At 37.9% G+C, this 25208-nt stretch overlaps 1 long non-coding RNA gene across 1 annotated transcript in view; it reads right to left on the bottom strand.

The window, feature by feature from the left end:
* Positions 1-620: 620 nt before the first annotated feature.
* LOC110467982 (uncharacterized) overlaps positions 621-25208 on the bottom strand; it is a 67892-nt gene continuing 43304 nt past the window's right edge. The window contains exon 3 of the long non-coding RNA XR_002464963.1: positions 621-702. This is a non-coding gene — a long non-coding RNA (uncharacterized LOC110467982). The remainder of the gene's footprint in view (positions 703-25208) is intronic.

Here is a 25208-nt window from a genome sequence, read left to right on the forward strand (position 1 = left end):
ACATATGGACAGACTGAGGAATGAGATTCTGGAAAGCAGAGCCATGGAAAGGGAGATGGGGTCCTAGTTGGTGGCTGGGTATGAATCAGCAGTGCCCTGGCAGCCAGGGGGGCCAGCGTGCCCTGGGTGGGGGCATCAGGCCCAGCATCAGCAAGGGAGGGATTGTCCTGCTCTGCTCTGCACTGGGACAGCCTCACCTCGAGTGCTGAGGGCAGTTTTGGGTGCCACAATATACAAAAGTAATTAAAATATTAAAAAGTGTTCAAAGGAAGACAACAAAGATGGTGAAGGGCCTTGAGAAGAAGCCATGTGAGGAGTGACTGAGGACACTTGGTCTGTTCAGCCTGGAGGAGATTGAGGGCGGATCTCACTGCAGTTACAACTTCCTTGAGAGGGGAGGAGGATGGATGGGCACTGATCTCTGTGGTGACCAGGGACAGGACCTGAGAGAATGGCCTGCAGTTTTGTCAGGGAAGGTTTAAGCTGGATGGTTCTTCACTCAGAGGGTGGCTGGGCTCTGGAACAGGCTCCCCAGGGAGTTAAAAAAGCATTTGGACACCAGCTTAACAGACTAACATTATTCAGCATTTGGACAATGCTCTTGGGTAACTCTTGGGGGTCATCTTCTGAATGGCCAGGAGGTAGACTTGATGATCCTTGTAAATCCCATCCAACTCAGCTTATTCTGTGAATTCTGTGATTCTGTGAAGACAAAATTTTTTAAGTGAATTCAGGAGCTGTTTATTGAACAACTAGATATGAATTATTTTAGAAATTCTAGGAAACTAGGAATATAAACCTTGATGCTTAGCAAATGTCTACACAAATTATTTTAGTGTACTTTCCATTCCCTCAAAGAGTTTGTTCCATGCATAATTGTGCTGTTCTGCCTCAGGGACCTTCAGTTTCTCCAACTATGAGATATTTGCTTTCAACAGGACATCATCCTTCCATATTAGCTATGTGGGGGGTTTTCTCTTCTATAATTTTGGATTTTTTAACTTGAACCAAACGATGTTAATCTGTAATCAACCAAAGAATGCATCACCAGAAATTTAATTTTGATTAATTGAGAACAACCAGGACTTTAGAGAGAATATATAGAAATGAATAGTTTATTAAGGAAGCAAAACTTTTGGCAAAGCTGGATGTTGAGATATCAGGGAAAAAAAAGAGGTCCTAGAGAGAAAGCTGAAGGAATAATTACTGGAAATAATAGCCAATGAAAAATTAAACTTGTAGAGGATGGAAGGATTAAGAAGGCATAATTTTCAGGTAAGAAAATTTTCAAGATTGCTTTTGTATACTTTTCCTTTATTCACGGAACAGATCTCACATACTATTTAAACACAATATACCTCTCTGGGATATGTTTAAAGCATATATCAAAAATATGGTTATTTAGAATTACTAACAAAGAATACTGCTCAGCATCTCAGCTATGACTGTATATAAAACACCTTTGATACTGATGGATGGCAGTGAGCATTTACCAGTGGTAAAGAAGATATTTGGTCAATTGTAAATTATATGTAGCATTTGTAAAATAACACCACAGCAAAATGTTATCACAAAAACTACCTTCTCTGGAGAAGTCAAAAATTAATTTCTCAATAAGAACTGTGAATCACGCTTGGCTGATAGGGTCATTGTCTCAATACAAAACAGATATATTGATACTTGAACAAGTTCTACAGTGTGATCAGAGAAAACATACAGCACAAGGAAAATCAAAGCAAATCATTGCATTGTGCATCAAAGCCATTTCTGTGCTCTACAGCTCTTTCCCTCCTCAGCCCTCAACATTCACATTTCTGCATGTGTATTCTCTCTCCTTTTTTTCCTTCATCCTACAGTTATGCCCTGTGATATATGCTGCTTATAGGGATTTATGTGAGTCAATTTTTAAAATTAAAGGCCAATATACTGCAGCTTAATAACTGTCCATGATTGCTTCTGTCAAAATTGCCATTTATTTGCTCTTTGTAGGTGGGTTTGTGTATCCAGTTTATCAAATAATTCTGTTTGGATTCTATTGGAGCTGAAACTTCTGCCATTTCTAAGATTCTGTTGAGAAATTTAGAAAGGCATTTTGCCCTCACTAAAGAAACAAACCAACAAACATCTCCAGAACGAGAACAAAATTGCTCTAACTTTTCGTAGTAAGATAAACATTTATGGTGATATTGTGAAAATGTGCTTGTAAAACCACGCTGCTAAAAAAAAAAAATGTGGAACTCATTCCTGTTTATTAGTTTCTTTGAAGAAATTGTTATATGTAATTGACTATTTTGAAGGGTTTATGAAAAGTCCAACTTCCATGTGAAATTTTAAAGCCCTTTAGGTTGCCAGTAGAACAAAAATAATTTTCAGTTACAAACCAAGTTGAACCAAATAGACTACAAAAATAACAACATGCAGTTTAAGGTGCATTTCTGGTAAAATTGTTTTTCTGTCCCATATTTAAAATTAAAAAAAAAAGATGAAGAGGTGATTTTGATTTTGTATCAAGAGGCTGTAATCAATAGCATCTTCCCTTTTTACCTATTTGCTCTATTCCCTTCACTAAATCGCAAATAAGCTACAATAAGGTGGTTCAGCATTTGGGTAGCTTTGTGTGCATGCCTGAACACAAACCTACCCAAATGCTTGTCTGGTCACACAAAAATTGTAGTTGTGTTTGCTGCTGCTACAGAAGCTGACACAGCTGATTCATAAAATTCTTCAAATTTATTTTAGGTGCCTTTAAAAATAAACCAAAGGATGAAGAGTGCAAGGGAATAAAAAAAACCAAACCAGAGGTAAAGAAAATAAATAATCCTGATGCCATTTTAAAAAAGGTCTTGAAAGAAGGCAGAGATGGTCTAAAGACAAGAAACATTGATGAAGAAAACCCAGCATGAAGAATTGTCTATGACCAATGTTCTATCTCTTCACACTGTACTTATAGACCGTCCATTAATGGTGATGCAAAGCTCCAGGCTGATTGCCATGGCTAGGATCCAATTTCATAATCCATTAGCAATCCTTACCTCTTGAAGCTTCTTCTGATCAGACACTGTTTGTGATAAGGAAATTACACATTAATTTGTTCAATAGAATTTAAAATTAGGCTCACCAAGACTGCCCTTGGCAACAGACATGAACCGATCGATGTTAACTGTTCCCTAATTTCATTTATTGTTCAGTGTTGTTCTATTTAGTCTTGCAATCCATGGTATTCATAACTAAAAAGAAGAGCAAATTACAACCTCTCTGGCAGTTCTAATATAAACAAAGTTTTGGGTCTAATGGATCTACAAGCTAATTTAGAGGTTGACTTGTTGCAAAAGAGCTTCTAGTAAGACTTTCATGGCTTATGTTTATGTAACTGAGGGGATGCAGGCAAATCACTGCTGCTACTTCACAGCTCTTTAGCAGATATGACTGAATGGTTGACCCATGTACTCAAAGCAGTCCTGTGGGTTTGTATTTATGCAGCATTGGCAGTGAATATTCTAACCTGTGGTATGAATAGTTTGGTTTTATTTAATGAACTACCAATGACTAGCTTAGATAAAAAAGGGTCTATAATGTTATGTCACAGGCAGACAGAGATACTGTGATTATATGTAAGAGCAATGTTCTTCCTTCTGACATGTCCTTCTGCTTAAGTTAGAGACTGATAAAACCACTAAAGCAAACCTCTACAAGAAAGCTGAAGCCTGTATTCCCTGCTGCCTTAAAACTCCCAAGGTCTCATGAAGAGAGAAGTCAAAGCCCTTCCACAAGCAGCTATTGGCTTTCAAAGAAAGTTTTGTGCTCAACCTGCCTGCCAGCTGCAAAGCACATCTGGGGCTAAGGGCTTCAAAACCCATATCCATCTCTTCTTTCTGACAACAGTATTGTTACCACTAATTAAAGATAATTCTAGAAATCTCCTTGGGCACACATAGCCAGTTGGTGAGGTTTAATAGTTTGGACTCTAAGCCTTTTTTTGCCCTGATGTCCTGTGCTCTGCATCCGCTGTGCTGGTGATGTCCAAGGTGCAATGCACAGAGGGGCAAAATATAAAATGCTGCCAGCAAGGCCCAGAAGAGGAGCTGCCAAGCCTACTTCTAAAAATAAATGATGATGGGATGGAGGTTCATGGATGATTTTATGTAGAACAAGACAGCTCATTCTCTTTCTCAGTGAATCGTGGACAGTTATTAAACTGCAGTATATTGGCCTTTAATTAGTAGGAAGAAGAATATGATTAGAGAATTTAGGAAGGTATGGAACAAAGTCCAAATAAGTTTTTCTCAATAACTTTTTCCCTTTAAGAAATCCCTAAGGTTTTTTAAGATCATGATACTAATTTAAATATCTGCTACACTCTCGGTCGTGCCTCCTGTGAATGGTAGGAAGTTGCTTTGAGAAAACTTATCCAATGATGAAGTTTTTATATTTTGCATTTTCAAACTGTACTTCATGTTAACAATAAAAACCTTTTTTACTTTTATTTTTTTTCCAATGCCTTAGATCATTTTGGAAAGCATCCCTGCTGGGTCCCTTGTAGGCTGCCTACTCCTCTCATGTATAAAGTTCATGCCGTTTGTGAAGGCAGTTTAAATTCTGACAGACTGGCGTCCAAGCTGGCGCTCTGAACGCTAGTGACCGACAGGGGAACTCGCACTTTCCCAGCCGTCTGTGCAGAACTGGTTTGAGCAGCCCCTTCTGGGACACGCCAGCCGTGCTTCCAGACATCCTGTTGGAGTGCCACCTTTCAGGATGCCTAGGGACCATGCAGCTGCTCCACACCAGGAGGACTTCGCTCAAAATAAAAATGACAATAATGCACTCATTCCCACCTGGAGCTGTGCATAGCAGTGATCATGCCATTTCCTGCTCAGAAAAGCTCCGTTAGGACTTTTAAATAAAATTAAACATTTAAAATGTTGAAACTGGATGTGATTTGTCTTTTGGCCATCTGGAATCACAACCTGTCCAGATCAGATGCACGTATCCAGAGCATTCTTAGTCCTGCCATTGGCTGTGTGCCACGTTGCTGATTCCAATGAGATTTACCATACACATGGGCTGTTGCTTTTGCCTTTTTTAACCCAGCTATTTCCTTCTGCACTCTTTATGCCTGAACCTTATAGGCTGTGTCATTTGGTCTTTTGATACACTGAAAAACTGCTGCCCAGTGTCCCATCCCTTGCCTTAAGACCAACGTGTATGGGAGTTTTCAACAGTTCTGCCATTTATAAAGCACCATTACAGTTGTGCACTGCTGTTGTAGCTGTGCTTTCTGATTGAACCAATGCCTTCAAAGTAATTTTGCAAGTTGCAGGGTGAATTAGTTTTTGATGTAGAAATCTGTGTAAATTGTCCAATGCCACTTAAACAGTAACTTGTCCATTTGTCCTTCAGTGTGGCACCAAATGTTCTTTTAGGTAAATTGCTACACTATTCTACATTATGACATTACCTCACTTTGCCAAATGTGGTTAAAACAGTCCTGTAAAACATTTAGCTGGTGTGGGACTCACACTGGCCTTCTCAAATTGAGATCTTCCCTTGAGCTTAACTTCAACAGGACACAGTTAAGTAGTCATATATATGCCAAAACCAGTTCCAGTTCTGTATTATCTACTCCCTTTACCCACCCCCCCAAAAAAAACCAACCAAACAAACAAAAAACAGAACAAAGTACTAGTTTTGTTTTGCAGAACTTAATAAATCTTTCATCAGAGGACCAGAAGAGCAGAAGCAGGTATCCAACTTTAGACATCTGCCTTCTTACCTTTGACATAAAAAGGAAAGAGACCTCTCAATGGCCAGTTGCTTCAAAAAACTAACACTCAGCTCTCCTGTGTTGTATGCTTTACCTTTCTTTAAGTTTAGTTTATTTTCTAATACTGTTCCTTCCACAAATTTTTCTTTTTTTACTGTTCAAAAAAACACCCTAAAAATCCTTCATCCCAGAAATGCTGTATTCAACATAGAGTAGGTATGAACCTGTCTTCAGATTTCACGGTGCATCGTTGAAGTTGTCTTTGATACTTCCAAATAAATTCTGTCATGGGGTTTGTAGCAGTAACAAACATTTTATCTGACATTCTTTGTCCTTCAAATGTGCTTGAATTTCTGTTTCTCCAGAAAACCTAAAGCTACCATTGTAAACCAATAACATGCTGTGCCTTATTTTTCCTCACAAAGTGTAGCAGCAAGAAGAACTAAGTGCAGAGTCCTACACAATTAATCTGAAAATTCAGTAGACCATATTTCTAGATGTTGTGTATTTCTTTTACAGCTCCTTCAGTACATACTATCTTGCCAATGTTCCCATTAAAGATCTGCTGGGATTTGGCAATAACTATGTTAAAAAACTGTTGGAAGGGTCTCTAAGAGACAGTCCATCCCAGAAGACAAGATTAACTATACATGTTATCATTGCTGACAGATGGCTGTCTAGCGTATTTCTAAAGACCTCAGTGGCAGAGAGACTCAAAACAAAATACTCAGCACTCTGTTTTTCTTAACTTTTCACAGTTTAAATTTTCAGCTTCATTGTTTCTTGTCACAATTTATCCTACAGACATAGAATACCTTCTCCCTTTTTTAAAACAGACTTTCATACTCTACGTTTTTTTATCATTATCTCCCTCAGGTCTTCTAAAGGGGAAGAAATTTCTACTCTTTAAAACATTCCTCATAGCTAATGTTTTCTAAATCTCTGGTCATTTGCATTACTCTCCTTTAGACTGCCTGTGTTGTAGCCACAGCCCATCTCGAGTCTTCTACTCTGCCAGATGAAGCAGAAAATGTTCATTTGTGTGTCTTGCCAGACATACTCCTGTGTCATGATTACCTTCTTCTGAGTAACATTACACCTGGATGTGGGTCAATGCAACTCTCTTTCACCCTTGCCTTTAGATTCTTTTCCAAAGGACTGATGTTCCATATCCTTTTCTTTATCTGATCGTTTTCACTTAAGCACAGATCCTTTCATTTTTTTGTAATGAATTTTAGTAAAATGCAGTTATGACCCTTTTCATTAATAATGCTGCTTTCCAACCAACATGTAGTCCTTCCCCCTAGGTAAGCCCCAGTAAATTTTTAATAATCACACCTTTTATTACATTCACCAGATTATTAGTGAAAACATTGAACAAAATTAAACCAAATGAAAACCCTGCATTAAAAACCACCTTCCATTTCTGAACTGAATTATTGTTAATTACTTGCTGGACATGATGATCCACCCTGTTGTTCACCTTCTCTGTGACAGAATCTTTTCAGAATGTTATGAACCAGCAAATTCCCCTGAGCTGGGCAGCCAGGCTTGAGGGTGTCCCAGGACTGGCCATGTCCTCACCCATGGGGCACAGGGTCCTTCAACAGCCCCCAGTGCAGCAAGTGATGAAGTTTGGCAAAAGGAGATGAGAAAAGATGGGGTGGAGACCAGTACTGCTGTAGTGCTGGCAGAACAGGGACTAGTGGCCCTGGGGGTCTGAAACAGGGTCCTGAGCACTGGGGAGAGGAGGTCCAGGTTGGCTGAGGACATCTTTGCTGACTGAGCCAACACACTTCAAAGGTTGTCTCATGAGAAGGTCCAGAGCTGTGCTGTTTGCAATCTGCTACTCTTCCAATGCTTTCCCAGGACCTGCTGTTGAAGGTGGTTAGCTTGCTTTTCCATCTTGACTAGCAGAAGCCACAAAGGGTGTATTGCCTTCTGCAAACAGAAGAGGAATTTAACCCTGTTCTGAAGTGAAGCAGGGACCTCGTGATACTTTTTTGTGCCTCTTTATTTTCAGACACCAGTTCGTCTCTTCTTTCTTGGTACAATATAATTTATAGCTGTGGAATATTAAATGCCTATAAACAGAGAAATTATTATATTATTGGATAATAGATCAATAATAATATAATATAAATAATATTCTTTAGTAAGCTTTAACAGAGAAAGTGATCACAACTTAAACTTCAGGTGAAAGATAAACTGAATAGTGGACTCATTTCTTTTCTATCTGTTTTATTTGAGTTAGTTACTATGGCAATTCCACCCATGTAATATTTAGTTTTGACTCACAGCTGCTGGAGTCTCTGGCATTGTTCTGGAATTTTTTTGGTATAATAAAAATGCTCAGACTATAAGCATCCTGCTTGAGGCATAAGAAGCAGCTTGAAAAGGAGAAGGTGCCTGCTGCTTAAGCAATATATTTTACTTTTAGGGTTCTTTTTAAGGGAAACAAACTAAATTGCAACAGCCTCATCTTAAAATTTTCAACTTAAATTGCACAAAGTATGTTCAAAAAAATTCTAAGCTGCTGCAGTAAAAGTGTGTTTGTTTTTTCTTAGATTACAGACTTCGAGAGTCTTTGCACAAATGCTCTTTCATAGACAATAAATTGAGCAAGGCTGTGTTTGAGCCCAGAGAGCCATTCTGTTCCTTGTGTGGAACTCCTAGGGCAATGGGAATTCTGTACCAAAATAGACTCAGAACAATTTGCAACTTCCAATCTGCAGAGTCCAAATTTTCTTCTGTTATTTTTCAAAGCTACCTTAGACTTCTGTTTAAGACCCTTGTTCAATAAAGTCTCTTCTATTGATCCAGTCCTCACAGCTACTATATCTGCTCATCTTGGCATATCTTAACCCAGCCTCTCATTAAGTATCAGAAGATGGTCTTTCTTCTCACCTTTTTTTTTTTTTTTTTTTTTTATGATGCATACCTCTGTTTTATTTTCATGTGTACCTTTGTTTTATTTTCATCTCCTTGTTTTCCATCTCAAAGCTTTAGGGCATCCTGATCCCAAAATAATCTAATTAAAAACATAAAGTGTATTCTTTTGAGAACAGCAGACCAGGAACACCTAATCCAGCTGGTGACACCATTGTATTCTTAGAACAAAAGAACAATGGCTAGGAAAATGTGTGGAAAAGTAAATTTAACTTGCCTGTAATAATCAGTTAAATCTCATTTGGAATAACCAATATAACTATGCATCGCCACATGGATACTGTGAGATGTATTATATAAAAGGTTTAACATTATTTGTTAGCTTTGCCACACACTAGTTATCAGAATATATTTTACCCTAAACTACTTCTAGTCTCCAGATATGCTTTTGGTGTAATATGTACTAAAAATACTGACATTTTTGAGACACAATATTACTTCAGTTTACTAAAGATAACCACTGTATTACTCTGTTACAGAGTAGAAATTTATCTGGGTCCTAATGTAACTCTTTATTTTACATTTTTGAAAAAAAAAAGTTACAATTTGTCAGTGAACAGGGCTTTTTAAAAACAGATTTAATGCATACTTTGCAAGTTTGATTATGTAATCAGCAGCCTACTCATGTTCTGATGGTTTATTGATAGTTTAAAACATTTTAAGGAATATGATGAATTTTTTTCTTGTGTTCTAGTTTCACTAGGGAGTTTTGAAGTTCACAGTGAAAAGGAAGGATTGACAAAAAGAAACACTTCCTCCTGCTGGTGCCATTAAAAATTCCTCTAGGAAGCTTGGCACAGTGAACTTACTGAGAAACTAGCATACCTTGACAGTCCAATTTCTTTGATAAAATCACCTTCATGAGCTCATATACCTTTGAATATACGATGCAAAATGCTACATGTTGGTATCTCCTGAAAAAAATCATTACCAGATACTTGGCTGGGGTTCCAATATTATAGCCAAATAATATAGCCATTATTTACTGTTTACTTGATTTGAAATGTACTTGTTTAAGACTGCATTTGGACCCCACAAATCAGCATTTGCTTAGAAAAAAAAAAAGATAGCTACATGAACTGAGGGAACTGTTCTACTTCACTGTTAAATACTGCTCTGTTTTTGGATTATATTATATCTTCCACTTTTATCACTTGTTTATGGTCAAAAATTTTGTCTTTGGTGTAATTTTGTCTCAATTGTGCATGTAAATAAGTTTGAGAAGTCTAATAACACCAGAATTTTTACCAGTGTAACATAAATCTAAAGTGAAATCATACTCTGATTCATGTATAAGTTCAAAAGCCTCAAAAAGCATTTTTTAATAAATGTTTGGCTAATTTTTTTCCTTGTCAGTAAAAATAATTTGGTTAATCTAAAACTTCCAGAAAGAAAACCTGTTATCTAATTTAGATGTTTAAGCTTGATCTCTCTGGTTCTTTTACTGAAGGTTATTAAAAGTGAGTAATTCTTTCCATGGATAAATTAAGCAAATGCTTCAGGAAATACTTAAGACACATAAGACTTTTCCAAAATTTAGATACATTAATCCAATGAATTTGATTAACTTAACAATTTTTCCTCACACACAGTTTTCCCAACTGACATGTTACCTTCTCAGATACAGAGCTGAACAAAGCTAAACTTTAGCAGCAATGTTCTCTACTATCCTCTATATAATTTGTAATCTATTGTTCTTATGTCATTGTATTTCAATATTGTTTTGAATCTACTGTAAGCCTTAAAATATTAGTTTGGATATTTTACTTTCCAGTTTTCTCTGTAGATCACTTCTCAGTTGAAGATAGTATCTGCTAAATAACAAATTTCATTCCTTTGTTTTATAGGGATGTCTTTCTGAGTGATTTGGAAAACACCTATTTCTAATGTTAGTCCTCAACAATTTTCTTAAAAGGAGTTGTAATTATAAGTTGCTTCAGAATAAACTTCAAAAATTAGGTCTCCTAGATCCTCTTGGTGAATTTAAATCTAAAAAGTATGACTTCTATTTTCATGTTCTCATTTTTTCTTAAGTTTCCCTATATTTATTTTTCTTCCATTCATTATTCAGTATATTCCCTATCTCTTTGTTCTTCACAAACTTTTCTTGATCTGATTTCTCTTTAAAATCACTGTCTATTATTTACATTTTCTATTACTTAATTCAGTCCAAAATGGACTTAGTTAAACTCCTCTTTGCCACTCAGTAAGAACTTGACTCATTATCTGCTCTGTGTACTTTGCAGAAACAATAAGTTTATAAAAAGGAATAAATATTATAACAATGATGATTAGATTACAATTACAGAGTGGTAAGACTGTGTTATAAAGAGAACAAAAAAAAATTCAGTTTATAGTTGTAATGGAATACTAGCTGGTAAGATTTCTAAGATTTTTTATCTTAGAAAACACTTTTCTTAAGACCTTGACTTCTGACAGAAACATGATTATATTTGAAGTGAATTACTGCTGTCTCATAGGTAAGGTATTACTGTTTAATGCAGCTATGTTTCTTCATTCCATGACATACTTAACTCTTCCTGTAATTTCTTTTTCTTTTTTTTTTTTTTTTTGTTTTGTTTTGTTTTGTTTTGGTTTGGTTTTTTGTGGAAGACCAAATGTAATAATCAGTAGCTTATAAATGACTACTCAAATTATGCAAGCTGCAATGTAGATTGAAACTAGGTTTTTGCTTATAACTGGTGAACTAGTACTCAGTCAGTAAATTTTGTTACTGGTATAGGCTTCCCTAATCCACCTCCATGGGTGCTGGCTCCAAGATAAAAGCACTCCAACAGGTGTTTAAGATAGTTGATTTCCTTCTAGAAAACATTTTGGTGTTTAATGCAGACACTCTTTACCACAAACAAGTCTGATATTTTTAAGTAAGCCTACTCTGTATCACTTTTCCATACTGTTAGGTCTAGCTCTGAAACAACAGGAAATAGAGTTCTCTGACTGTAGAATTCCCTCATCCCCTTAAAATATTGCAAAGGATTCTATATTAGAGAAACTGAAATAATGTAAATAGCATAAATAAAATTCTAATCAAACTTTATTAAAATTCAGAGACATAAAGAAAAGCAACTTTTTTTTTTTTTAATGCATCAGTTATTACAGTTTACATTTACTGCTACAGTTCTTATAATATCTGCTTTCCTGAGATAGAAAAGTGAAGTATCTTCATTTACAGTTGTTGTATGAACAAAAAGTAAATTTTGAGCTATCAAAAGCATTGCAGATAAATAGCTAAATATGGGTAAGTGTAAGGCTCAGGTTCAGAGGTTTTCAGCATCATATGTAGAATTTTCCAACCTGTTTGTGTGCTCATTCTATTTTTAGGACTAGGCAGATTAAATTACTGCAGCACACTTTCCTTTCTCCTCCTTACCTCTAGCTCCCCATAATCAGTTCCATTCCCTCAAGGTTCTGTTTCTTCAACGAAGCACATAACCACATTCTTTAGACTGCAAAGGCACAGAGATAGATGCAGGAGCTTTGTTGGCTCATTGCCTGTGCTTGGGAGGCCAAAGACTATTTCACATTGCACACTGCAGACATACAATGCAGCTGTGGAGCATAGCAGGAGTATTCCTTATCTCACCGTAGCGTCTGCTTGTTCTAGTTTGAATTCCAGCAGCAGAAGCAGCTCCCAAAGGAGTTTGTACTTCATTATATACCAACCCTGAGAGGAATAGTTAGACTGCAAGTTCAGCTTTTTTGGCAAGAAAATGATGTCTTCTTGACAGATACCAAATTTGTGCAGTTATATTGGTTGGATATTTTGCTCTTGTACTTAATCTATGTGGGTTTATACATGTGAGCAATTTTATGGCATAAAAATGTTTCCATGTTAAGAAAGCTAAGCTATTTTCTAACACTTTTGAGAGTCTTAAGCTTTGTTTAATTCAGTTTTGGGGAAGTATTTGGGTCTTGAGTAATATAAGACACCAACTATGAAACACCTGTGGTCTGGATTTGAAGGTGGTAGAATTGTCCTCACAGTGGCAGGTATGGGCCTGTGTTTTAGATTTGTGCTGAACACAGGGTTCATAATATTGTGATGTTTTCGTTATTCCTGAGTAAGGCTTGTACAGAGACAAGGGCTGCTCTGGTTTTGTACTCCATGCTGGTGAAGAAGTTGAAAATGCATGAGATGTTGGGAGGAGACAGCTGGGACAGGTGACCCAAAGTAGTCAGAGCGATATTCCATACTAGATGACATCATGGTCAGTATATAAAATGGTAGTAAGAAGGAGGAAGGAGATGACATTCAGAGGGAAGGTGTTTGTCTTCCCAAGTCACTGTTACATGTGATGGGGACCTGCTCTCCTGGAGATGGCTGAACAGCTGCCTGACCCTTGGGAGATGTGATTTCATCCCTTGTTTTGCTTTGCTTATGTGTGTGACTTTGCTTTCCCAGTTGAACTGTGTTTATCTCAACCCACAGGTTTTTTTACCTTTTACCCTTTTGAATCTCTTCCTGATTCCACTGCTGGGGAGTGACTGAGAGGCTGTGTGGGGCTTAATTTCTCACTGAGATGAAGCCACGACAACCTGTTACTAAACTTTTTTCACAGCTTTTTAATGAGAAATGATTCATTGATTTTCATTAATTTTCTCAGTTGAATTAAAAATATTGTTAAAATACTGACATTTTGAGTAGTGTGAATGAAGTCTCTAATGGACTCACCTGCCTTTTTGAATATTGCCTTTCAATCAAACAGAGTAAGTTGCACATTTTACCAAATTTCCTATATGCCCAAAAGCTATCATCTTTTCAATACTACAGCACCAATTAAGTCCCCTACAGTTCTGCTACTATCCATGTCTAAGCATTAGGCAACTATCCTCCTTCTACAATTTCAAGATGTTCAGATTATAGTGTCTCATTTTGATGGATAAGGAACAAACAGTTAAAGCAGAGGCACTTCCTGCACTTCCAATCTGTGTTCTGCTCTCTTGTCTTTGAAATAGATAACTTTAAACACGAGGCAAACCTAATAACAAATGACTGGAACCACCTGTGGCCCTTCTTACTATGTGTATCACAAGCCCAAAGTTATGGTTCTTAAAGTTGTTCTCTCAGTAGGTGACTTTATTGCACAGTAGCCCAGTTTCAACAGGATGCACTTTGAGTGTGTCTACTCCAGAAAACTGGCATTATGGGATATGGTCACATATCTTTTGGCTCCTATCTATTTTGACTCATAAAGCTCTTTTGAGGGTTATTGTGTGTGCACCTTAACTCACATCCTTTCAATCACATTGTTTTAGAAAAGGTTTCTTTCTCACAGTGTTTAATTCAATTGTGTTAATTTGGTCTAACTTGAATTTAGTGTGATTTTCATAAGCTGCTGACCCAACAGAATGGGTCAGTAACATAAAGAGGGAGCAAGGCTGTTTGAGACATGGAAAGCCATAGGTGTACCGCAACTTTGCCTTGATATGTCTATTACTTAAGAGTAATACAAGATTAAATACAACCCATACTTCCTTCAAAGATTTTTAGAAGTTCTTGAAAAAGTTTAAATGAATGAAATTAGGCAGTGATCCATTTCTTATTTTGACAGCTTCAACCTTCTCTATAAACATCTAATTGTACGGACCCAGCTTTGATACTTTACTAGAATTATTTCGGAACAGGTTTTGATAAAGAATATGAGCCCTAGAGATCACTTTCTTACAGAGCTGTCAAAATGAAAGTTTTGAACTTAAAACCTGTGAAATATTTTAGTTTAGTGCAGAGATTTTATTTTGGAATGCTGATTCTCAGGCAGCTATTTCAGATTGTTTTTATCTTCTAAATCCAATACCTGTGCTTATATATATATATATTTGTAAAATAAATACATCGTTTTTTCCTTGGCTGTAAAATTTTAGGTTAAAATATCACATACTAATGCTTTGGGATGGGGGAATCGCACATTGTAATGCAACAGTGTTTTGCCTTACTGCTGTTTCTGATTATTGCTCTGGCTAAGCCCTTCCTCTGTCCTCCAGTTTTTCAGTACCCTACCACTCAGCTACTGGGAAGAAACATCCATTTCATTAGTTTGACAGATCTCCCTTAGTGACAATATTTCCCTTTTGGAGTGCTGCTTCTCATCTACCTCTCTGGTTCACTAAATAATCACACAATAACATCATGTAAAATATTTTACTTTGGTTATTTTCTGTTCATATTGCAAAGCTCTTGGGAGAAGATTACCCATCTTTTATTGACTAAGTAGCAGAGTCCTTATATACCAGAGATTATTATTTGAATTCTTTCTTCACCAGCTCTGAAGTATATTATTCTCACTTGCAATCAAGCATCCAGATTTCTGGGAGTTTTTAATTTATAGGATTTTTTAATTTCTTTCTGGAAAGCTGTTTCATGGCTCTTTATTATAAATTGCCAGATTGTACTTTCAAACTGAAGATACACAGGGATAATGTTAGCAAACTGAAATGAATTCCAGCACAAAAATCCCCCACCTCTGCAGTTTCTCAAGGTTAGTGGATTTTTATATAATAATCTTTTTTTAAAGTCATGTATTTTTTATGAGACTGAGACACACCAATTCCAATAAGTCTTTGGGCTATAGAAATAGAAAAGAAACAGGATGTAATGTTGCATATCATAATATATGAAGCAATCATTCAAATGTAGCTTGCAGTAAGTCAATAAACCTCTACTGTATTGAGGCAACTGAAGTGTAGGATATTCATGCAAAAGTCGTGTATGCAAGATATGTTTTCCTAATTTTTTAAATGTGCATGAAAAGTGTTGCTAATTCCTAGGCACAAAACCAGTATTAGTGTGGTAGGTACATTAATGGCAGTGAGAAAAATACAAGGACAGCTTTTGTTTTTGCATTTCTTAGAACAAGAGGTAAAGTCCTGTGTATGCACAGTTCTGTATTCTTTAGTCTTCCTTTAAATAGGGGAAATTATTCCAGCAATGGGTGTGCAGCTCCTTGTGCTCTTTCCCATTCTGCAGAACAGAGAAAGGTTTTGAGAATCTGCTCTTCACAGCATTTGAGGGCCTTTAGGCAGCAACGTCTATGCTGCAGAGTCTCCAGAAAATCCTTTAATGTTACAAAGAAATACCAATGCTTACATGATCTAAACCACAAATTTTGACAAAATTCCAAGGTTTCAACTCCATGAAAGCCTAGCCATGGGCTGGTTAAAGCATTTTCATTATAGACATTAAAGGATGCTGTTTGGACAGAGCAGAGTGAGAGGGTCAAGCTGAAGGTCTGTCCAGAGTGGGAGGCCCAGGATGGCAGTGCTGATTGCAGAAGTTATTCCATGGTAAAGAAGCAACAAACAATGTGATAAGAAAAAATGCAAAAGGTGCTGGTCCCAAGGATGCAGTCTGGGCCTGAAAGTGGAAATAGGAGGAAAAGTTTTTCTTAGTGCAGAACCAGGAATATGACCTTGGCAAAGGCCACACTGTTCTCAGCAAGGATAGTGCCCATTCATGCACTCAGTAGCTATCCTGGCATAGAGATGACATATAGCATATATTTTTGTGTGATGGACACAACCAAGATCTAAAAACTGACTATTTGTGGAGTTTTCACCTAAGATTATCTCTTGGGTTGCAATGAGGAAAATATATTAATGTTGATGTTAGGGTTAGTCCCTTGCAAAACCTGGGGCACAGAAATCTGCCTGACAGGAAAATCTCTCAATTTACTGCTGAAACTACTTCCCTGTCTGTGGCAGTGATCTATAAAGGCAATTATTTCATTTTGTAGAAATTGATACTTAAGCAAATCAGGGGAATGAGGTTCTCATTCCTTCTTATCACAGCTGTGACATGGGTGCAATCACAAAGGCTCCAACCAAGACTACACAGGCACAATTATTTTGAGGTAATGTGAGAAAAGTGATAGGGATGAACATTTTTTCCCCTGTCTTGCCTCCCTAGACATACCAATGATGCAGAAGTTCATTATGGTTCAGAGCAAGAGGCAGCTTATAGTCACATCAAGAGAGCTCTGCATTCAAAAGAAAAACTCATAGAATTAATCTAAAATATCTTAGCTGTTATATTTACTTGCCTGGAGGAAAGAAAAATGGTTTCATTATGATGCCCTCTAGGTTATAAGAGCAGCATTCATTCAGGGAGGAGAGAAACAATGCATTATGATTTTTCTGATAAAGCCAGCATGAGTCTGATTTCAAATATTAAGTAAAAAACAGTTATCTCATTCTGATCACAATCAGTCTCCAAAGTACAAAAAGACAATGGGAAATCAATACTTCTCTACTCTTTTGTATTCTCTGAGCAGAGATGGAATGCCTTTTGCTATGAACTCTTCATTCAGCATTCATAGCCAGGATTGAGGTCTCTACATCAGGTACAATTATATAATCTACTTTACATTTCAAGGCCACACAAAATTATGTAATGATAATTCATCAAGAAGTTTCAGGTTTCCTCAAGGCAGAAAATTACTTTCAAAAATGTCCTGCTTCCAGCAGTGTAGTGCCCTTCTATGTATCTCTGCAAGAAGTTGGTGCAGGGCTAAGGTTCAAGACAGAGAATTAGCAATAAGATTAATAGAACCCAAATTAATGGAATAATTGCAAAAGAATTTTATACAAATGTAGCATTTAAGTCTTGTGAACTTAAAAAAAGGCTAGAATGTTTTTCATAGTGCTTCTTCTTTAGCAGAAGTGTAGAAAACAAAAAGCCTTACACAAAACCAATTGCTTTAATATAATCCAACTTTACAACACACTCCATGACTGTTTCAGAGAACATTCTGACAAACAGAATGCAAGGGACCAGGGGCAATTTAATTATAATTTTGTGTGTGTAGAGGTTCACCAGATGGCAAATATCTTTGCTGCAAGAAGAAATCCTTGAAGACAGGGAATGTACAAAGTTCAGATGGTACTTTTTATATGTCTGATGTTGAATAGAACTGGAGAAAACAATAAATGACCTGTTAAGAAAGACTCAAAGGTGAATAAGACTTTTAATAAATTGGACCTCTTAAGCACCCTCATGTTTATGCTGCAGAGTAATGCATTGTTAATTCTAGCAAGGATTTTCACACTTCAAGGGTGCCATATGAGTACATTTAGACAAATGCCAATAATAACTTGTTTGTATAAGGCTGAGAATCCTTTAAACATCTGTCAGAAGTTTAGCTGTTTTTCTTCCACTAGAGTAAAATCCTTTAGTGCAATTACTTGTTGTCTTGGATAATGCCACCCTATTTTCCATTACATCATCATAACTTTAGAGTGTGAGCTTGGGGACAGATTTCTAGGATTCCACTTGCTTTAGATTTAGGTTCTCACTTAAGTCTGTGTAGAACTCCAGGACATCTACTTTATGCATTTATACAGAATTTAATGCATACACTTATCTTTAGCTTGACTCTTCCTGATGTGTTTAAGTTTAATTGCTTGAATTTGACCAAAGCACCTCTTCTAGGAAATAAAGCAAAAATATCCAAGCAATGTTTCATAGGGATGTAGATAAAACCACCTGGGAATCTGAAGTCCAACTCTAGTAAAGCTGCAAAGGGAATTAACATATAGGGTTATTATCAGCTTCATGGGATATTGTTTTTCAGAGACACTACCTACTTATCATGCATAGGTTAGTAGCTAAAGTATTTATCTAGGAAACAATAGGCCATCATGTCTGAGTTCTCTTCATTCTGAATGTGTTGGAGTCTGCATTGCAGTTATGCAGTGGTGTGAGCTAGCGACACCCTTGCTATCTCTCAGGAAGTTTTTTACTGCAGCTGAAATGATGAGGCATGCAGTCAGCTGACAAAATTACTTTGCACACTAACTTCCTGGAAAACTAGTGTGAGTTAATAATGATCTAATGTAAAACACATACATTGTTGGATAAAATATAAAAATAGATAAGTGGATAATTACAGGAAAACTTGCTGGAGAAATTTTGGTGCTAAGCTTCTAAAGGAATGATACAGTTTAGACATCCTTATGATCACTGAATAGTGGTTTTGTGCACCTTCCCCCTTCTGCATCATGTGACATTTTTCATTTTCTCTCTCCATGTAGCCCCAAAGTTTTTGCACAGTGGGTGTCCAGACTCAGTTAAGAGGCATCAGAAAGGCTCACGAGTTCCAGATAGCACCATGCTATCATAATTAGGTTTTTTTCAGTTCCAAACTGGTGTAGTGTGCTACAGTAGTCTAGCATTATTTTGAACTTTGTATGATTCAGATTGAAAAAGCCAGAAAATACGTAGAAACAGGTTTTAATATTAATATCTAAGAGCACATTTCAGTAAAGGAGAAAATAAGCAAATTACTCTGGTTACATCTACACTATTATTAGAAAATATAAAGAATATGTATTTCATTTAAACTCCTCCTGACACCAGTAATACTGAAAGTACAACAGAACAATCTTCAGATCTGACAGCACAAGGCTATCAGGGATGGGGTCTCAGGGGCTGAACCTGTGTTGCTTTTTAGGCTTTTCACCTCTGAGCTAAGCAAGCTGATGTAAGTATTGTGTGGGCTGCAACTACATGCTTGACTGCAGAGTGGATAGACCTTGAAAAGCAAGAGGTCACCACCAAGATGCACTCACCAAGACATTGTGCTGCACCAGGAAGATGGTAATGTCAGCTTTATGGTATTTGTTCTGAAAGCAATGCAGATCCAAAGTGTGTTTTAGAAATATACTTGTGTTGTGGTTTGACATGGGAAAAGAATTTTCTCGGAAGGAAGAGGTCAGTCCAGTCAGGGGTCAGGTTTGGATACCGACACCTGGGGTGACCAATTGAAGGTGGACACGCCTCTGAGAACACAGAGGGGCTAAAAGCAGAATTCCCAGGAGAACTCGCTCTCTTTGGTTCTGGTCATTGGAGGGTGCAAACCTCCCCTGCCCAGCCATGAGCTGGGTGGGGAGGGGAAAAGCCATGTGGCCTGGGGAGGTAGGCCAGGGGGTGAAGGATCAGGAACTGAGCTGGGCCAGCTCCTGTGGATGGAAGGGTGGAGAACGTCTGAGATGTCTTTGTTCCCCCCACCCCAACCTAGAGGGAAAGAGACAGAGAGCCTGCAGACACCTGGGAGTTTGCCAGCAGAGGAGAAGGAGGATGGGGGGGAAGATGCCCAGCGTGGGAAATGGGAGACTGAGTCCTGGGCTGAGATTTCAGCTGTCCGGGGAGTCCAGGAATTTTAACACTTTCTGGGAAATGAAGGCTTTGTGAAATATTACTCCTTCTGAAATTGAAGGAAAGAGAGTCAGCCTGGGACCTCAGATGTTAGGGAAAGAAGGTTCTGGGGAGATGATGGAGTGGCTGTTGGCTGGACTCTTCTTGTTAGCTATAGATTGAACCAATCCTTCCTCCAAGGGACACTGCATTTTAGGGGGATGCAATGGTGAGCCAAGAAACTCTTTCAGCAACTACCAATTCAGGAACGAACAGAGAGAAGCTGAGGAGGGTGTGATGATGTCCTCTGTCTTCAGAGAAGAAGAGAAGACGATCTCTGTTCTTGGACCCTTGGCCCCAGGGGAAAATGGGGGGGACTGTAGTCCCAAAATGAGACACTGGACTGTTGTTCCTGTTGGTCCTTGGCAAAGCATCCTTAAAGGAGCCCTATAAGCAGTCTCTGTCCATGCACGGTGGTGAGAGCACTGTGACAGGGAGAGGAGAGTGTCACACTGGCCGGTGTGTCTGGACAGTGCCATGTGTGACATGGAAACACAAGAGGTGGCAGCTGTGTTTCCTGGGGTTCTATGGTGCAAGGGAGACTCCTCTTTCCCCTGATGGACTCAGTATTGATTATGTGGAAGGGTGAAGACTCGATTAAGGGTCCAAATATGTCTCGCTGTGATTTATTTGAGTTGTGTGGTGGGAGGAGGAATGTTTAGAAAGGTTTTCATTTTGAATTTTGTGGGTTTTTTTTTTTTTTCCCTTTTATAGGAAGATTATTGCAATGACTGATTATTTACATTATGGAAATTTTTTCTTTTATGTCCGGTTGGAATATCCTCAGAAGTAACTTGTATCCAATTACCCCTTGTCTTTTCCTTGTGACTCATTGGAAAAATGAAATCTCCATCTTCTTTGCAACCATCCTTTTAATATTGGAACATGGTGGTAATGTCTCCTGTAAGCCTTCTTTTCTCAAGACTGAACAAACCCAGTTTTCTCAGCCTTTTCTTATATGTCATCCTTCCCATTCCTTTGATCATCTTTGTGACCCTCCTCTGGACCCTCTGCAGCCCATCCACAAACTTTTTTTTAATGACAAGGACCAAAACTGAGCATGGTGTTCCAGGTGTGGTCTGACAGTCATTGAGTAGAGTGAGACAACAACATTATCTCTGCTGGAGATGCCCTTGTTGATGTAAGCCAGTGTTCTGTTGGCTTTATTTGCTGCAGCACCACAGTATTCCCTCATATAGAGCCCTAATAAGAGAAGACAACTCTCTTCTTCACTCTGAAGTGCTTACAGGCACTCTTAAACAGCTCTCTTTACTGTGCACTGTGTCCCTCTCTTTTTTGACTAGCAATCTTTGTTGAAATACAGTAAAGTTTCTTTTTTATTTTTAGAAGAACTGCAGAGCACTGGATGCTGGGGACAGCTGGAGTGTGTGGGATGTGGCATGCTATTTATTCTCCTCACTCTGAGAAAAAAGCAGATGGGAAAGTACTTTATTAAATCAGAGTCCATGTATGGTATCTCCCAGATGTTGACCACATGGTCTGCCTAGCTAGGTCATGAAGAACTTATTCCTGTGTGCCCACTTTTTAAAATTCTGGTTCATAAGTACTCATTCTACCAAATTGCTGAGCTGCTGATTCACATCTGTCTTGTTTTACTGATGGAATAAGGTATATAGGCTTTAAAAAAGAAGAAAACAACAACTGAGAGCTTTTCATATAATTTTAAGTACTTTCTGGTGCATTTATAAACATACAACAGAACTTGCAGTCACTTTATTTCAAGTACTGTGCTGTATGCTTCAATGTCACAGCATGCTTATAAATACATTAACTTTTAAAGGAGAAGCAATATGGGTGTGTGGAAGAAAGTGGAAGAAGACGTTTTCAACTCTGTATTAAGCAAAGGATATAGAAGAGTAAACAGCTATTAGTAATGCAGCTGATATATAGTGGAGGAATAAACCTGAATATCAGCTAGGAGACATTAGTGATTGGACTTCCATAACTACAAAGCCAATATTGATTCATGATAAGACCTGAGCAAACCAAAACAGTCTTGCACAGATGCTTTGGTTATCCTTGCTCAGTACATGGAGAGCTCAACAGGACTGCTCTGTCTGCTTAGGTGCATGGGAAATACACTGCGGGCTGGAGTTATGTTGTTCAAGTAATTGCTGTTTTATTTGCTGACATGAAAAAACAGGTGGATGTTCCAGTGTCTGTGCTGTGTCCTGGCACTCCCTGTGGCACAAGTGAATGGAAACTGTTGTATTTTCTCTAAGATATAAAAAGCAAAGGTTTGAAAACTTGTAGTATTTCCAAAGAACCAAACCAAGTCTAAGCAGCAGAGCTTCTTGTACCCCAGGAGTTTCCTCATGACTCCATAACACTCAGTGCGTTTTGAGAGATTACTTTCTACACAACCAATGCAGCTCTAAGGAAGTTTGAATTTGATACAGGATGTACTTTTTCAAGAAGGCTGCAGAGGAATGATAGAAAATAAAATGTTTTCCCTCATCATCTTGCTTAGCACCATGAGGATCCAAGTCCCCTCACTGGGGCTGTGAATACTCTGTTCTCCAAAATGGTCATACATGAAGCCAAGCGCTCAGTGCTGCATCCAGGAGTGATTTCCTGTTCCAGCAACTCTGTGGGACAAACTTGCAGAAGAAGTTTCTGCACAAAGAAACAGGTACTCATGGTGGGTGCAGACTTGATTTTACAAGTACATCTGTTCTGTTTATTTTTGCTTCTTTGCAGTGTTATCAACTTCTGCTCCATATGGATGATCCATATTGTGCCTTGGTGAAATGATATCACATTATGCTTTTATGCTTTTATCATCAAACACTACTCATGAAAAAATCACCAGGTTTGCCTAGGTTCATCTGTTCAATTTATTTTCCCAAAACTTTATTTTGAATAAAACACCTACGGTAAATGTGATTTATGTAAATGAATAAAACAAAACAGTTATATAAGCTTTTTGAATCATTCAGATTCTTTCTGTTTCTGTTGAACTGTATGAAATACTCTACCAACATATTTTCTTTGGGCTATTTAATTTCTGAAGTCTTGCAGCTAAATATATGTAATAATAGGACATGTACAAAGGCTTTCATTTTGGTTTTATTTCCATTCTCTATGCCAATCTTTTCAGACAAATAAGATTTAATATTTCAAAAAGATATTTCCAGTCTCTTTCCAAGAGCCTGTTGCAATCTTTCTCTTCCAATCTTGGAAGTTGACTTTGTTTTCATATTTTCTCTTTTCTTCTATGATTTCCCCATCTAGACCTCAAGTCACAGGAAACATGCCAAATAAAAATAAAATTTAAAAAAATATCATTTTAAAGAAGAAACTAGATAACTATTTAGTCCTGTGCTGCTATTTTCTGAGTCCTTTCCCTGCCACAGCTCAACTTTGCAGGCTCCTGAGAGGTCCTGTATTCCTAGTGACCCCAAGGATGTTCAGAGAAGTGATAAGATCTAAATTGGTCACTGATATTTGTTCTTGAAATAGGAGTAAAATAAAAATAAAATAAAATATAAAATAAAATAAAATAAAATAAAATAAAATAAAATAATACAATGTAAGAAAGATAAACTGAGTGAGGTCAGCAGCAACTTGCGTAGCTAGAAAATCTTCTGCAGGTTCTGCTAAAACTTTGCTCCCTGTACAAGTCAGCATAGCCATATGATCTTCACTAGTCCTGTTCCCCAAGCTTGTCTGTCACTCTTGCTCCTTCAGGTGATTTCTGTTTCAGGGCCCTAAGGCAGTCTAAGGCGGTTCTGCCTGGTCTATCCTGGCCATGGCCTCACTGAGCCTCATCCTATCCTTGTCCCAGTGCCCAGGGCTGGGGCTGTCACTGGTACTGCTGCTGGTCCATGCTGTGTCCTGGCACACCCTGTGGCATTTAGCTGTGTCCAAAAGCTGCCTGAAAAAGAAACAAGGTGAGATGAAGTTGTCCTTCTCCCTTGCCCACAGGAGACAGTGCTGGTCAGGTGATGCTGCTCTCGCTCACGCTGTGATGGGACTCCCAGGCCCAGCAGGTCCATGAGCATCTGTTCTAGTGCTAGTATGTCCATGAAAGAACCCACCTGAATATAACCCAACAACAATCTCAACCCAAAATGACAAGAAACGGCAACTATTGGGACTTCTTGGGATTTCAAATGATCCAGCCCTGCCCAGATGGTGCCTCTTTTGTTATATAAAGGTTCTATCTCTCCATTTTGAGAGAAATGAGAAAAAATTCTCTGCCTCATGTTTATCACAACCATTTCCATCTTCTATAAAATGACTACTACTCACTTTTTAACTATTCCTTTATAATCAACAGCCCACTTGTCTAGCTGGTATTATAAAACACCATCAATGATAACTGGAGCAAGTTAAACAATTGCAGTTAAGTCAGATTTACAGAAGACAGCCAGAGGATATTTTCCCTGTCCTAATGTATCTTCAGGCTGTTCCTAACTTAGCAGCCAGGCAATCCTGATTTCACATCCTTTTGTCTGGTTTATACTTCAGGCTTATTTTCTTCTGGCAGAGTAGCACTGCCCACTGTGACTACTTCAGTTTTTTCTGTACACAGAGATACAATTTTAGCTACATCACATCATTATTATAATTTTGACATCAACTGTCATCAAGGATGGACAAAGCTATTTTGGTCTAGCACCTCTTCACATGATGAAATTATTCTCAGTTATAAAGAATCAGTTATAAAATTATTCTCAGAAATATAGTTATACAGGTGCAACCAGTTTTTTAGAAGAGCTTCTACCTTTGAATTTGTAGGTGTATGTTTATTTTTCTTTTTATTTAATAACAGAAATCAAGCATGCCTTTATGTTGATGGGTCATGCTTCTCTGTGGCCTTGAATTGTACCCTACAAGTACCCAGAAGAAGGCTGTGAAAACGAGGGGGTTGGTCTCTTCTCCCAGGTAACAAGTGATAGAAAAAGAGGAAGTCTTAGCTTGTGCAAGAGGAGCCTTAGAATTGGATATTCAGAAGAACTTCTTCACAGAAAAGATCGTCAAGCCCTGCAACAGGCTGCCTAGGGAAGTAGTTGAGTCACCACCCTGGAGGTATTTGAAAATTATGTAGATGTGCCTCTCAGGGACATGGTTTCGCCCTGGACTTGGCAGTGCTGATGATCCTAGAAGTCTTTTCCAACCTAAATAATTACATTATTCTGTGATAAGGAAAACATTTGTTTCATCAGTTTCATGATGGTATTTAGAGGCACCAAAATCACCTCTGTCAACAGAATACTGTAGAGAACATACTTCATTGTTCTGCAGTATATTTTCTGTCAGTGC

The sequence above is a fragment of the Lonchura striata genome, chromosome 3 (assembly GCF_046129695.1).
Source record: "Lonchura striata isolate bLonStr1 chromosome 3, bLonStr1.mat, whole genome shotgun sequence".
NCBI lineage: Eukaryota > Metazoa > Chordata > Aves > Passeriformes > Estrildidae > Lonchura > Lonchura striata.